Raw genomic sequence first — 14,700 nt, 5'->3', positions numbered from 1 at the left:
GAGAAAGAGAGAAAGAAAGAAAGAAAGAAAGAAAGAAAGAAAGAAAGAAAGAAAGAAAGAAAGAAAGAAAGAAAGAAAGAAAGAAAGAGAAAACATTAATTTTCTGACCTAGACCTGACTCATCCATTCCCCAGTTGGTTCAGGTTTAATAGCGGGGACAGGCATTGAAGATTCCTCCAGCTCACTCAATTGAGTGAAGATCTGTTACCCATCATTATCTATCACCCATCAGAAAGCTCACCTGGAGTTCCTTGTGGCTGTAGGTATGCAGACAACCAATATGTAATTGCCAATAGCCTGAGCCATCAGTACCTGGAATCAATTAAGTCTCAAGGATAGCCCTCAATTGCTCTTAAGGAAAAATGAGAGGCCATTGCATGGTCGGTCGGGGTGTGGAGTCAGGGAGGAGTTAGGATATTGCTTCTATCACTTATCTGCTTTTGTAAGATGGCATTAGCAGTGAAGAACACATTAGAGAGGGGAGACACTGGGACTAGAGATAGCAATGAAGAGCTTTTTCAATAATTCAGGTGAGAGATAATGAGTAAGAGCTGTCAACATGGAATCTAGAAGCCCCCAAACTTGTAGCCTAGAAAGATTAAATGAACCCCAGTTTACTTAGCTCAAGGGTGAAGGCTCCTGGGTGGACCTTGTCACATGAGAGTTCCTCCCTGAGGGAAGTCCTACTTCACTGATCTCAGACTAACAATAGACTTTAAGATTTCTTAACATTTGGAGCTGTAGGTGTCTGGAGCTGAAGGTCCCAAGAGTTTGGGAAGGAGGGCGTGATACACTGGGAGAGGCTTCTGGGACAAGGAGAGTTATTTGACATCCTAAAGTCCTTAAAGGCCTTTTCACTCACATACTCATTCATTCAATGGAACATCTAGTTGGAAATGCCAAGCAGGCCTTTTGACTATGTGGGACTGGAATTCCGAGAAGAGAAAGTAGAATAACAGTCATGATTTTTCAATGTAAAATAAAAGCTGTGTCCTCAGGAGCCAGTGAGATTGCTGAGAAAGAGTGCAGATAAACAAAATAAAAAACAAACATCTATTTAGTGTCTGCTTTGTGCCCTTTACTAAGCCTTTTACAAATATTATCTTAGTTGGTCTTCAAAACAACTCTGGGAGGCATTATTATCTCCATTAAAAAAAAAAAAACAAAAAACAAACCCAACAACCCTTATCTTCAGTCTTAGAATCCATGCTGCATATTGGTTCCAAGGTAGAAGAGTGATAAGGGATAGGCAAAGGGGGTTGAGTGACTTGTCCAAGGTCACACAGCTAAGAAATGCCTGAGGTCAGATTTGAACTTGAGACCTTTAGTATCTAGGTCTGGCTCTCTATCTACTGAGCCAACTAACTGCCCTGTTTATTTTCCCCATTTTACATTCAAGGAGACTGAGGCAGCAGAGCTTAAGTGATTTGACCAGGATCACTCAACAAACAAGTAGATGAGTCCAGAGTTGAATTCAGGTCTTCCTAACTCCAGTTCCAACACTCTATGCACTTTCCTACATATCCTATGCCTATACAGAGACCAGTCCTAAGGATGGAGCCCTGATAAATAAATATCCATGCTTAGAGAAGAAAAGATTCAGATTCAGAAAAGGATCATAGGAGAAGGAGACACCAGGCAGGGAGGATGGGAGCCAGGAGAGAGCACTGTCATAGATACCAATGAAGGAAAGAGTAGTCAAGAAGAGAGACTGGTGTTTGAGACTGCAGAGAAGTGAATTAGAATGACGGAGGAGAGGCCATGGCTTCCACTTTTTCAGAAATCAGGAATAATCTTGGAAAGAATGGTGGAACCAAAAGCCTGATTACAAGGAGATGAAAAGTAAAAGGGAAGTGAGGAAAGGCTATAAAATAATCACAGAAATCAGAGCATCTCATTCTTGGATGGGACCTCAGAAGCCATCTAATCTAGCCTGAACAAGAATCCTTTGTACAAGGAACCCATGGATGGGCATTATTATGGTGCCCCTTAAGCTATAACCACTTTGAATCTGCTTTCTCATTTCTTGGGTCTTTTCTTTCTTTTTTTTTTTAAACCCTTACCTTCCGTCTTAGAATCAATACTGAGTATTGGCTCCAAGGCAGAAGAGTGGTAAGGGCTAGGCAATGGGGGTCAAGTGACTTGCCCAGGGTCACACAGCTAGGAAGTGGCTGAGGCCAGATTTGAACCTAGGACCTCCCATCTCTAGGACTGGTTCTCAAACCACTGAGCTACCCAGCTGCCCCCTCTTGGGTCTTTTCTTATGAGGCATATGACAGTATTTCTGAAAGATGTCTTGACTCTGACCCATTGTTCCCAGCCCTGCTGGCCCATCAGTGCTGTGGGGAGGCTTCACTCTGTCTGCCTCTTCTTATTCCCTGAGACTTGGCACCTAGGCCAGTCAAGTTCCCCATTGGTGCCCCCTGCACATTCTTGGGGAGGAACTGAGCTGCCAGAGGCCCGACCTCTTTTGCTGATGGCAAACCTATCAGACTTGCTTATGCCATTATGAAAGTTTTTTTCTGAAAGGCTGGCCCACGTGAAATCTGGGCTCATTTCCAGTTGTCAGTGCTGCTACGTTGACTTATTTTTAATAAACACCTTTTAATTTTCTTGTCCAGAGTTTTGCCGCATTGATGAGGGTAAAAGGCCAAAAGGAGTATATTTGCTTCTGAAAATTTTGTGACTGTGAGCATCATCCCTTCCCTTTGGAATGCAAATAAATTCCCATTTGTTTACTAGCAAAAATATTCCCCCCCCCCCCCCATTTATACATAGCCACATTAACCACTGAGGCCTTTTCCTCCATGGTGAGATCTTTGTGTCCTGGAAGTTTGTTCCTCCTTCCCTAGAGGATCTGCTTTGTAGAATCCCAAGGGAAAAAACTGAGTGTCTCCATCAAAGAGCCTTTGATCCTCACTTGAGGGAATAACCAAAGTGAGGCAATTTAGAGGCATAGCTTTCCCTAGAAGACTCATGCCCATATTAATTGGCTACTAGGCTGTACACATCGGCATCGGTGGTTTTAATGGCTTCCTACTTTCTTTTGATTTTTTTTTAATATGCCAAACCTAAGAAGCTCTTGTGCATTTCCCCCAATTATGACTTCATGGATGTTCACTTAGTCTTGTATGGCTATAGTAAGTGCCTAATAAATGCTTATTGATTAATTGATTATTATGTTACATATATGATATATCAATATTGATTATTGACTGACAAACACTCCCCACCTCTTTTTGTGTCCAACCTTGAATAAACTGCAAGACTTTCCAATTCTATGTCCTCATTTCCTTCTAATTACTGTGCTCCAAAGTTCCAAATCATTGTTTTAGAAATGGTAATTATAATACTTTGTTCTCCATCAATATCTCTCCTGAAACCCCCCAAGAGGAGGGAACATCTCAAGTGCAGGTCAGAAATAGGACTTTGCCTGGGTCAACAGAAAACTTGGGAAACCATTTTAGGAGCCATCACAGAATCATGCAGATTTAGAAGATTTTAGCACTTCTCTCCCATCTCCAGGCACCCTGAATTTTTGGTTAGAGATATTGAATAGTCTCAACTGAATCCCTTTTCAGGTGTGTGCAACTGACTTTCTGGTGGGGAAAAATATACTCAGAGCAAGCACATTTATTATCTTTCTCTTCACTTTCTTAAATCTAGACAATCAACAGAATAATAAATCAGGTTCTGATCTATAACAGGTTTCTGATTTAACAGGTTTGAAAAATCACACTGAAAATTTAACAATCGGATCTCAGGAGCTGGTTTGAGTTGGATCCAGCACATCCCTGTTCCTTTTGAATATTAAAATCTGGTGTATGGGGTTTAGTATAATAAATGTTTGCTTGCTAGAGTTAATTAGGGTAGATTAATTAATAATTAAAAGATTGTCATGCAATAGTGAGGGACCAGTTGAAATTAGGTAACTTATTGTATTTGTAGTAGACCCAGTCACCACAATTCAAAAGATCCAAGGGAAGAAGATATTGTATAGATGAACTTGAGAAACTATATAGTGGATAACTATGAAGGATGAAAAGTGAGAACAGAGAAGAAGTGAGGAACTGGGAGAACAGAGAGAAATGGAGAAAAGGAAGGAAGAAAGAAAGGAGGATAGGAAAGAAGGGAGGAAGGAAGGAACAAGAGAAGGAAGGACAGAAGGAAGGAAGCCTGGATGGAAGGAGGGAAGGAAGGACAGAAGAAAGAAAGGGAGGAGGGAAGGAAAGAAGGGAGGCGGTAAGAGAGAAAAGAGGAAGGGAGAGAAGGAAGGAGGGAGAGAAGGGAGGAAGGAATGAAGGAATGAAGAAACAAAGGAAGGAACAAAGGAAGGAATGAGGAAGGGAAAGAAGGAGGGAAAGAAGAAGGGAAGGAGGGAAGGAAACATTTATATAGTATCTACTATATAGTAGGCTCCATCCTTACAAATATTTCCTCATTTGATCCCCACAACAATTGTGTGAAGTAGCTTTTTCTACAGTTGAAGAAACTGAGACAGATAAAAGACTTGTCCAGGGTCACTTGACTAATAAATTTCATAGCTAGTGACTGACACTGGATTTGAACTCAGGTCTTCCTAACCCCAGGTCCATTACTCATTTATTACACAACCTAAAAGTCATGGTTAGGAGGCAGCTAGGTGGTCTAGTGGGTAGAATGCTAGACTTGGAGTTTAAATCCAGCCTCAGACCCTAGCTGTATGACCTTGAGATAGTCACTTCACTTCTTTGTTTGTCTCAGTTTCCTCATATGCAAGATGGGGATCATAACATCAGCATCTTCTTCATTGGATTGTTGTAAAGATCAAAAGAATTATAATTTGTTCAAAAATTATCATTTGTAAATATTTTATTTGAGACATTCTGTAGGCCTTAAAGTAGTATATAAATGGCCATACCCATTGAACTACCAAAATACTTCTTCACTGATTTAGAAAAAACTATAACAAAGTTCATTTGGAAGAACAAAAGATCAAGGATATCCAGGGAAATAATGAAAAAAAACACATATGATGGGGGCCTTGCAGTCCCTGACCTAAAACTATATTACAAAGCAGCAGTCATCAAAACAATTTGGTACTGGCTAAGAAACAGAAAGGAAGATCAGTGGAATAGACTGGGGGAAAGCGACCTCAGCAAGACAGTATACGATAAACCCAAAGATCCCAGCTTTTGGGACAAAAATCCACTATTCGATAAAAACTGCTGGGAAAATTGGAAGACAGTGTGGGAAAGACTAGGAATAGATCAACACCTCACACCCTACACCAAGATAAATTCAAAATGGGTGAGTGACTTAAACATAAAGAAGGAAACCATAAGTAAATTGGGTAAACATAGAATAGTATACATGTCAGACCTTTGGGAGGGGAAAGGCTTTAAAACCAAGCAAGATATAGAAAGAATCACAAAATGTAAAATAAATAATTTTGACTACATCAAACTAAAAAGCTTTTGTACAAACAAAACCAATATAACTAAAATCAGAAGGGAAACAACAAATTGGGAAAAAATCTTCATAGAAACCTCTGACAAAGGTTTAATTACTCATATTTATAATGAGCTAAATCAATTGTACAAAAAATCAAGCCATTCTCCAATTGATAAATGGGCAAGGGAAATGGATAGGCAGTTCTCAGATAAAGAAATCAAAACTATTAACAAGCACATGAAGAAGTGTTCTACATCTCTTATAATCAGAGAGATGCAAATCAAAACAACTCTGAGGTATCACCTCACACCTAGCAGATTGGCTAACATAACAGCAAAGGAAAGTAATGAATGCTGGAGGGGATGTGGCAAAGTAGGGACATTAATTCATTGCTGGTGGAGTTGTGAGTTGATCCAACCATTCTGGAGGGCAATTTGGAACTATGCCCAAAGAGCAACAAAAGAATATCTACCCTTTGACCCAGCCATAGCACTGCTGGGTCTGTACCCCAAAGAGATAATGGACACAAAGACTTGTACAAAAATATTCATAGCTGCGCTCTTTGTGGTGGCCCAAAACTGGAAAACGAGGGGATGCCCATCAATTGGGTTATTGCTGAGCAAATTGTGGTATATGTTGGTGATGGAATACTATTGTGCTAAAAGGAATAATAAAGTGGAGAAGTTCCATGGAGACTGGAACAACCTCCAGGAAGTGATGCAGAGCGAGAGGAGCAGAACCAGGAGAACATTGTACACAGAGACTGACACACTGTGGCATAATCGAACGTAATGGACTTCTCCATTAGTGGCGGTGTAATGTCCCTGAACAACTTGCAGGGATCCAGGAGAAGAAAACACCATTCATAAGGAAAGGATAAACTATGGGAGTGGAAACGCCGAGAAAAAGCAACTGCCTGAATACAGAGGTTGAGGGGACATGACAGAGGATGGACTCTAAATGAACACTCTAATGCAAATACTATCAACAAAGCAATGGGTTCAAATCAAGAAAACATCTAATGCCCAGTGGACTTACGCGTTGGCTATGGGGGGTGGGGGGGGAGGAAAAGAAAATTATCTATGTCTTTAACGAATAATGCTTGGAAATGATCAAATAAAATATATTTAAAAAAAAAAGTAGTATATAAATGTTTTTTTTGTTTTTTGTTATTGAGCTATATCTGGTCAGTTGCATCTGGTGATTCGTGACTCCATTTGGGGTTTTCTTGGCAAAGATACTCTAATGGTTTGCCACTTCCTTCTCCAGCTCATTTTTACAGAAAGAGGAACCAAGACAAGCAGGATTTAGTCACTTGCCCAGAGTCCCACGGCTAGTAAATATCCAAGACAGAATTTGAACTCAGGACATCCTGATTCCAGGCTCAGCATTCTATCTACTGTACCATGAAGCTGCCATATAAATTATTATATTGCTCTGAAGACAACAAATATGCTTAGAAGAATAGGGCAGAAGGAGAAGTGGAGGGACAGGCAGCAAGGCTGAGAGAGCAGAAGATCAGCATCTAGAATAATGAAATGAGTGTGCTGGTGAGTGAGAGTGAAATATTAAGTGGAATCATGTCTTTGGAGAGCTGAGATGGAGTGAAGGCAGAACTCTTGTTGTCGAAGAGGCCACAGTACTGGCAGGGACATCTCAGCCCCTCTTTATTCTAGTGCCTTCCCTGTGGTATTTCCTTTTTATCTCATATATAGCATGTGTGTGAATAGAAATAAAACATTAAAAAAAATACACACACACACACACACACACACACATATTTCAGCTAAGTGGTACAGTGGATAGAGTCAGGAAGACCTGAATTCAAATCTGGCCTCAGACACTTACTAGCTGTGTGACCCTGAACAAGTCACTTAACCCTGTTTGCCTCTGTTTCCTAATCTGGAAAATGAGCTGGAGGAGGCAATGGAAAATGAGTATCTTTGGTTCAGAGAAAATGGGGTCATGGAGGGTCAGTCATGTCTGAAAAATGACTAAACAACAACAAATATATAGGTGTATGTGTATGTATGTGTATATAAATATATATGTATATATTCATATATACACATATTTATTTTGCTTGTTTCTATATTTAGGATATACATATACATGTATTTGTATATTTGTTGTATTTATTCATCTAATTATATATGCACATTTATTATATATATACACGTTGCACCTATAATTATATACATATGCATATTATATATACATGTGTATATTTATATATATTATATTATATATACATGCGTATAATATATATGCTACATATATAATTATATATACACATACACATTTAATTTTTTGATTATTTATATATTTATTATGTATATGCATTTATATTTTGTTATAGACATGTCTATTTATTATATTCTAGTCTATTTATATACATACATATTAATTTTGCTTGTTTATATATTTATGACATGCATATCTATTTATTGCATTATATACTATATGTTTATTATATAGACATGCATGCTTGTTTATTTTGCTTATTTATATATTTATTTGTATATTTGTAACATACATATCGATTGCATCATATATTATATGTATTTATTATATACACACACAAGTACTTTTATTATTTTGCTTGCTATTTCATTAGATTGTGACCAGGGGGGTCAGTCAGTTGTTTCTGATTTGTCACTTGTTAGCACCCACGTGTCACAGACCTTCCGCCCCAACCCTTAATCCTTAAGTGGGGGTGTAGACATTCCTGGTTGCTAGAATTCTAAAGACTAAGCAGGGTGGAGTAAATCTAAAATTCACAGAGGGAAGGGCCTGTTTTTTGCCTCTTATTGTATCTCCAGCAGTTAGCATGCTGCCCTGCACAGAACAGACACTTAATCAATCTTCACTAACTGGCTGACTATGTGGATGGAAGGCAGAGGATGGGGTGGGGAGAAAGATTATAAACCGTGTCCTGCAATTCGTGGGAGAGCAGAGCACTTTGGAGGCCAGGAGGTGGCAGCAGCTAGGACCTAGTGAGGACAGAGATCACTGAGAGATGGCATCACAGGAATGGTCCAGAAGTGGCCATGAGTCACGGGCAGCAAATATTTCTTGAGCACCCTCGAGGCACGGAGGAGTTCTGTAATAATTCAGGAAAGGCAAGTCGAATTGGAACTAGGTTGTGTCAGACTCCTAATGCTGAGCAGAAGAATTTGTATTTGATCTTAGAAGTAGGAGGGAGCGGGAGCAGCTGGGTAGCTCAGTGGATTGAGAGTCAGGCCTAGAGACAAGAGGTCCTAGGTTCAAATCTGGCCTCAGACACTTCCCAGTTGTGTGACCCTGGGCAAGTCATTTGACCCCCATTGCCTAGCCTTATCACTCTTCTGCCTTGGAGCCAATATACAGTATTGACTCTAAGAAGGTAAGGGTTTAAAAAAAAAATTAGAAGAAGTAGGAGGGAGCCATTGGGATTTCCTGACTGAGTGAATGACATGCTCAGGATAAAGCAGATGTTCGTGAGCCAGAGGGACTGGAGAAGGGAGAGTATCGAGGTAGAGAGACCAATTAGGAGCCCAGTACAGGGGTCCAGGTGTGACAAGGCTTGGGGTAGCCCAAGGGGCAGAGACAATGAGGGGTGGGAGAGAGGTGGTAGATCTGACAACTGATGGAGAGTGTGAAGGGTCCAAGATGGCTCTGGGCTTCCCCAGATGGGAGGCTGTGAAAATGGTGTTGCCCTTGCTAGAAGCATGGAAGTTCTGAAGGGAGGGAGGTGTGTATGAGGGCAGTGAGGAAGATTGTGAGTTCCATTGTGGACATGTGTTTGAGGTGCCCAGACCAAAATGTGCACTATGTAGTTTGTGAAGGTAATAGCAACAATAATGGTGTTGATGATAATCATAGCTATTGACAGAGTGCTTTAAGGATTTCAGGTTTCTTCACATCCATGATCATATTTATTGGTCCTCATATTAACCTGGTGAAGGGGGTATTATGATCTGCACTTTACAGATAAGGAAACCGAGGCTGAGAGAGTTTGAGCAGCTTGCCTAGAATCATATACCCAATAAGGGTCCAAGGCATGATTTCCAGTTCTTCCTGACCCAACTTCCAGTATTCTGGAGCGGAGGAGAGAGAGAATAGGACTGGGTACCTTAGGAGAGCCACCTGCATCGAGATGATCCTTTAATCCACGGTAGCTGATGAGGTCAACAAGTGAGAAGATGTAGCGTGTACAGGGCAGAGCCTTGGGCTAGAATCACAGTTCGGAGTGACTGATGATCTAGCAAAGGAGAAGGAGAACAAAGAGTGAAGCAGTGAGGGAAGCACCAGGAGAGAGATGAAAAGAGTAACCAGGAGGAGGGGGTGATCAACAGTGTTATCAGCTGAGAAAATGACCCCAAGGTCATTGGATCTGGCAATTAAGACTTCATCTGGAAATGAAGAGATCCCACCATGATTGGTGGGAATCTGTTTTGCTAATGTTGAGTATTTAAAATTTTAAGTTTTATTCTTTTTTTTTTTTAAACCCTTACCTTCTGTCTTGGAGTCAATACTGTGTATTGGCTCCAAGGCAGAAGACTGGTAAGGGCTAGGCAATGGGGGTCAAGTGACTTGCCCAGGGTCACACAGCTGGGAAGTGTCTGAGGCTAGATTTGAACCTAGGACCTCCCATCTCTAGGCCTAGCTCTCAATCCACTGAGCTACCCAGCTGCCCCCTGTTTTATTCTTTTTTTAAAGTTGGGCTGTAAGAGAAATAAACAAACAAAAAATAAACTTGTTAACTGAAAAAATAAAATGCAAAAGGAGATTGTTGGAAGAGCAGTTCCAGTTGACGTGAATTTGGAAGCCTGATTACTAGGGACTGAGAGGTGAGTGAGAGGAGAGAGAGCTGTGCAGTCAAGATTCTCGGCTCTCTAACCTGGCATACTTTTAGAGCTTGACATTCCTGTAAAGAGCTACAGGTAGATGAAATAGTGCCATTCCCAAAGGACTTTGGGAAATTGCCTTTCCCAAGAGCAACCTTTCTGCCCCTAGGCAGAACAATGCAAAGCACTAACTCAACTGTCAACGTGTTACTCTTTCCTCTGAATGTTTGATGCTGAGCCTTCTGATTCTACACTGTATCATTTTAATGAATCTTTTTGGATTCCCAAATGCTATAAAGGGAAAGCTAAAACCATATAAGAGGTTGTGGCTGATGAAAAGAACCTTTTGCTCATAAAAGTGAGACATGTTCAGGATGGTAACATCAAGGTTGTGACCTTCCCTGTCTATGGCTGAAGTAGAATGAAATGGGTCAATTAATCAATCAGCAAACATTTATTTTTATAACAATTCCTTTCTGTCATAGAATCAATGCTATCAATTCCAAGGCAGAAGAATGTGAAGGGCTAGACAACTGGGGTTAAGTGACTTGTCCAGGATCATTCAAATAGCTAGGAAGTATCTAAGACCAGATTTTTACCCAGGACCTCCACTCTCCAGACCAGGCTCTCTATCCCCTGAGCCACCTAACTGCCCCAGGAAGCATTTATGAAGTACTTACTTCATATCCCACTAACCACTATTCCAAGCTACACAAAGAGGGTATCTAGTCTCTGACCTCAAGGAGGTGAGATCAAAGCAACAGAAAAAGTTGAAGGAATATGAATATTTGTTTATTGAAGGGGCAGCTAGGTGGCTCTGTGGATGGAGAGTCAGACCTGGAGACAGGAGGTCCTGGAATCAAATCTGACCTCAGACACTTCCTAGATAGAGGCAGATAGATACCTGCCCTCAGGCTCTGGATTGATCCAAATACCTAGATAGAGCAAACCTCCCAGCAAGAAGATGATGATGTGTGTTGGTAGCAAAGGGAGAGTCTAGAAGTAGCAATGGGAAGCCAAGAGTAATCTGACTCCTCTACTCTATGTGAATGAAACAGATAAGATGAAAGAAAATACATTTAGTACTAGAAAGAATGTCCAGGGATGTTGTGTTAGCTGGGAACCAGGTGCTAGAGACAGTAAAAAGAGGGAAGGAGCACAGGCTCCTCAGATCAGAGATTTATTGCTGGAAAGATGCTTGATAGCCCTGGAGTTCAAGCCTCTCATTTTACAGATGAGGGCACAAAGGAAAGAAAGAAGAGCTTATTAAGTACCTTCTGTGTGCCAGGCTCTGTGCCAAGCCCTTTAAAGACATTGTGTCATTTGATCCTTACAACTATCCTTTGAGGAGATTCTGTTATTTTCCCCTATTTTACAGATGAGGAAACTGAGGCAAACAGAGGTTAAGTGACTTGTCTAGGCTTATGCAACTAGTATATATCTGAGGTGGGATTTAAAGCCAGATCTTCCTGACTCCCATTCCAATATATTCCCCTATCTGCAGTCTAGGTCTAATGCCACAGGTAGGGTCCAGCCTCACTCGTCCTGTGACTCCAGGGTTTCCTGACAGGTGGTGAACAATCAGTCAAGAAAATAACAAATGAAGGATAGCTTAATCATTACTGTCATGGGACTGCTTTGCATCTGATAGCTGCTCCACCATTCCCAGGCCTGGGGTTTATTTTTATACTCATTTTCTTGGCACACAGATACATTACCTAACACACATATTCAAAGAGAGATAATTGGAAAAGTGATACATTAATTTTTAACAAATTACTTGATTAACATTCTATATTCTTGTATTGTGATTACAGACAGAATTAAAGGTTGCACACAAGATAAATGATTTTGTCACAGGTGGCTTAATTTTCTCATTACTCTGTGAGAAGTTTTGAGTTTACAAATAATCAAGGAAAATTACTTATTGTTTTTAATAAAATGGAATCATTAATCAACAGTTCTTAAAAGATATTTCAACATTGAGGTTGAGGGGTACTGGGAACACAATTCAAATTTAATATTAGACTGGTCATTTCTCAGGGTTCACTAGGGAGTTCCTGAGTTACTGGTTTGTGTAATCTAGTTACTGAGGCATATTGAAGCTTGATGTACTTGTACTTATTGTATAGGCCTCTATGATTGATTTGTGTGCTGACTTCATGAGAATAGGTTTCTGTAAGTGGGAAAGTTTTGGGCTTGGCCTGTAGCTGCGGTTTCACTGGGGATTATGTACTTAAGTAAAAGTTAACCCATGATAGTCTTTTGGGAAAGGGTTTGAGGGTCTGATCTTTTGGTGATGTTTTAGAGAATTAGGGTACAGGTATTTTGCTCTTGCATTATTCATTTTGAGACTAGGGGGAATAATAATCATGTCAATTCCATAGATAAGGGATGTTGATGAGAGAGGTCATGTATGGGGGACTGAGTGGGCAATCACATCTTGCCAAGGGCCACTCTGTGGCCTCCTTAGCTACCACGTGTGACTCTGTCAAGGTGTCGTGGCCTGATGGCTCCCAGCAGTCTAATATAAAGAGAAGTTTGTTAAGGATAGAAGGGGAATTCCAGGAGGCACAATAGAAGGGCTATGCACAGTTGGAGTTGGGTTGGGTAGAGTGGGGCTGAGGAGGACAGAGATGAGAGTGGTAGGTGCTTTTTGCAGTTAGTCAGGGATCCTGAATCACTGGGATAGGAAGAGGAAAAGGTGGTTAGTTGTAGTAAGTAATATAGTACTTTTAAAATAAAAAAAAATTTCATAACCCTTAACTTCTGTCTTAGAATCAATGCTGTATATTGGTTCTAAGGTAGAAGAATGTTAAGGGCTAAACAATGGGAGTGAAGTGACTTGTCCAGGGCCATACAGTTAGGAAGTATCTGAGACCAGATTTGAACTCTATCTCCAGGCCTGACTCTCAATTTACTGACCCGCCTAGCTGCCCCCGATATAGTGCTTTTGACTATAGGCTGGAACTGGGGGAGTGAGAGCAAAATTCATAACCCTGCTGAAAACCCATGTTTAGGGAAAGGATGTTAAACCCCGCTTCCTACAGCTTAGCTTTTGATTCTGCCTGGTTTCCAAGGGCTGATCTTTTTTGAAGGGCTTTCCTGGCTAACCTCAGGGGGATTTCCCTTAGTCCTTTGTTGGAAATTCCCATGTTTATTTCCATTTTATTACACACTTGTTCCCTTAGATGACCCCTTCTCAGTCCAGTTTCTCAGGGGCTCCTCTCACTGTTGGATAAGTATATTTCTCACTAGGGTCCCAGCCTTGGTCTTTGCTATTGATTATCAATTATCAAAAGCAGACTGAGTCTGCTTTAATTTTTAGCAGTCCTTTTTTTTTTTTAATTACCTTATCTCTCTTCCTTTTGGCAGCCCAGGGGATAAGCTAGATGTCTAGGGAACATGGAATTGGAAAGAACCTAGAGACTATCTAATCCAAACCCCTTCATTTTAAAAGATGGGGAAACAGGCTGAGGGAGAAGGGGAAGGAAAGGAAACAAAGATTTATTAAGCAACTATTATTTGTCAGTTCTGGAGTCAGGAAGTCAAGTTTGACCGCAGACACTTAATAGTTGTTTATCTCTGGGCAAGCCACTTAATCCTGCTTGCCTCAGTTTCTTCATCTGTAAAATTAGCTAGAGAAGGGAATGGTAAATTGCCAGTATTTTTGCCAAGAAAAGCTCAAATGAGGTTTCAAAGAGTCAGACGTGGCTGAAAACAACTGAACAGCAACATGTGTGCTAGATGCTTTACAAATATTCCATTTAGGGGTAAAGTAACTTGACCAGATTACACAAGGGATAAGAAACTGAGTAGGCTTTTGAACCTAGGCCCTCTGATTCTGAATTCATTGTACTGTTGTTGTGCACTGAACTTGGAGGTTTGAAATCCTGGTTCTTCTATTAATTACCCTTGACATGTTGGACAATTGTTTTTCCTCTTTAGGTCATAGTTTACTCATCTGTAAAATAAAGGAGTTAGGCTAGATGACCTCTAGGTAACTTTTAGTCCCAACATTCTGAGCTCTAAGGGCCTCTGAATTAAATCCTATAAACTCCTTTCTTTGATAGCATGCTGCCTTCTATGTGTCCTCTGAGGTTCCTTTCAATTCTGAAACCCAATTATTCTATACTCTTATAAGGAAAAATAAAAGTGCAGTGAATGCCCAAAGGTAAGTTCCTGGTTCTTGGAGATAGGCACTCGAAGTTAATTCTCACTGGACCAGATCGGCTGGAAACAGCAAACTGAAAATACTTCTAGTTGCTTTTTTTGTAGTAGTGAAGAATTGGAAATTGAGGGGATGCCTATCCATTGGGGAGTGGCTGAACAAGTTGTGGTATATGACTGTAATGGAATACTATTGTACTATAAAAATGGTGAGCATGATGGTGTCAGAAAAACCCAGGATAACATATATGAAATGATGCCAAGTGAA

This window comes from Monodelphis domestica, chromosome 7, assembly GCF_027887165.1.
Source record: "Monodelphis domestica isolate mMonDom1 chromosome 7, mMonDom1.pri, whole genome shotgun sequence".
NCBI lineage: Eukaryota > Metazoa > Chordata > Mammalia > Didelphimorphia > Didelphidae > Monodelphis > Monodelphis domestica.
Note: the sequence above shows the minus strand (reverse complement) of the source record.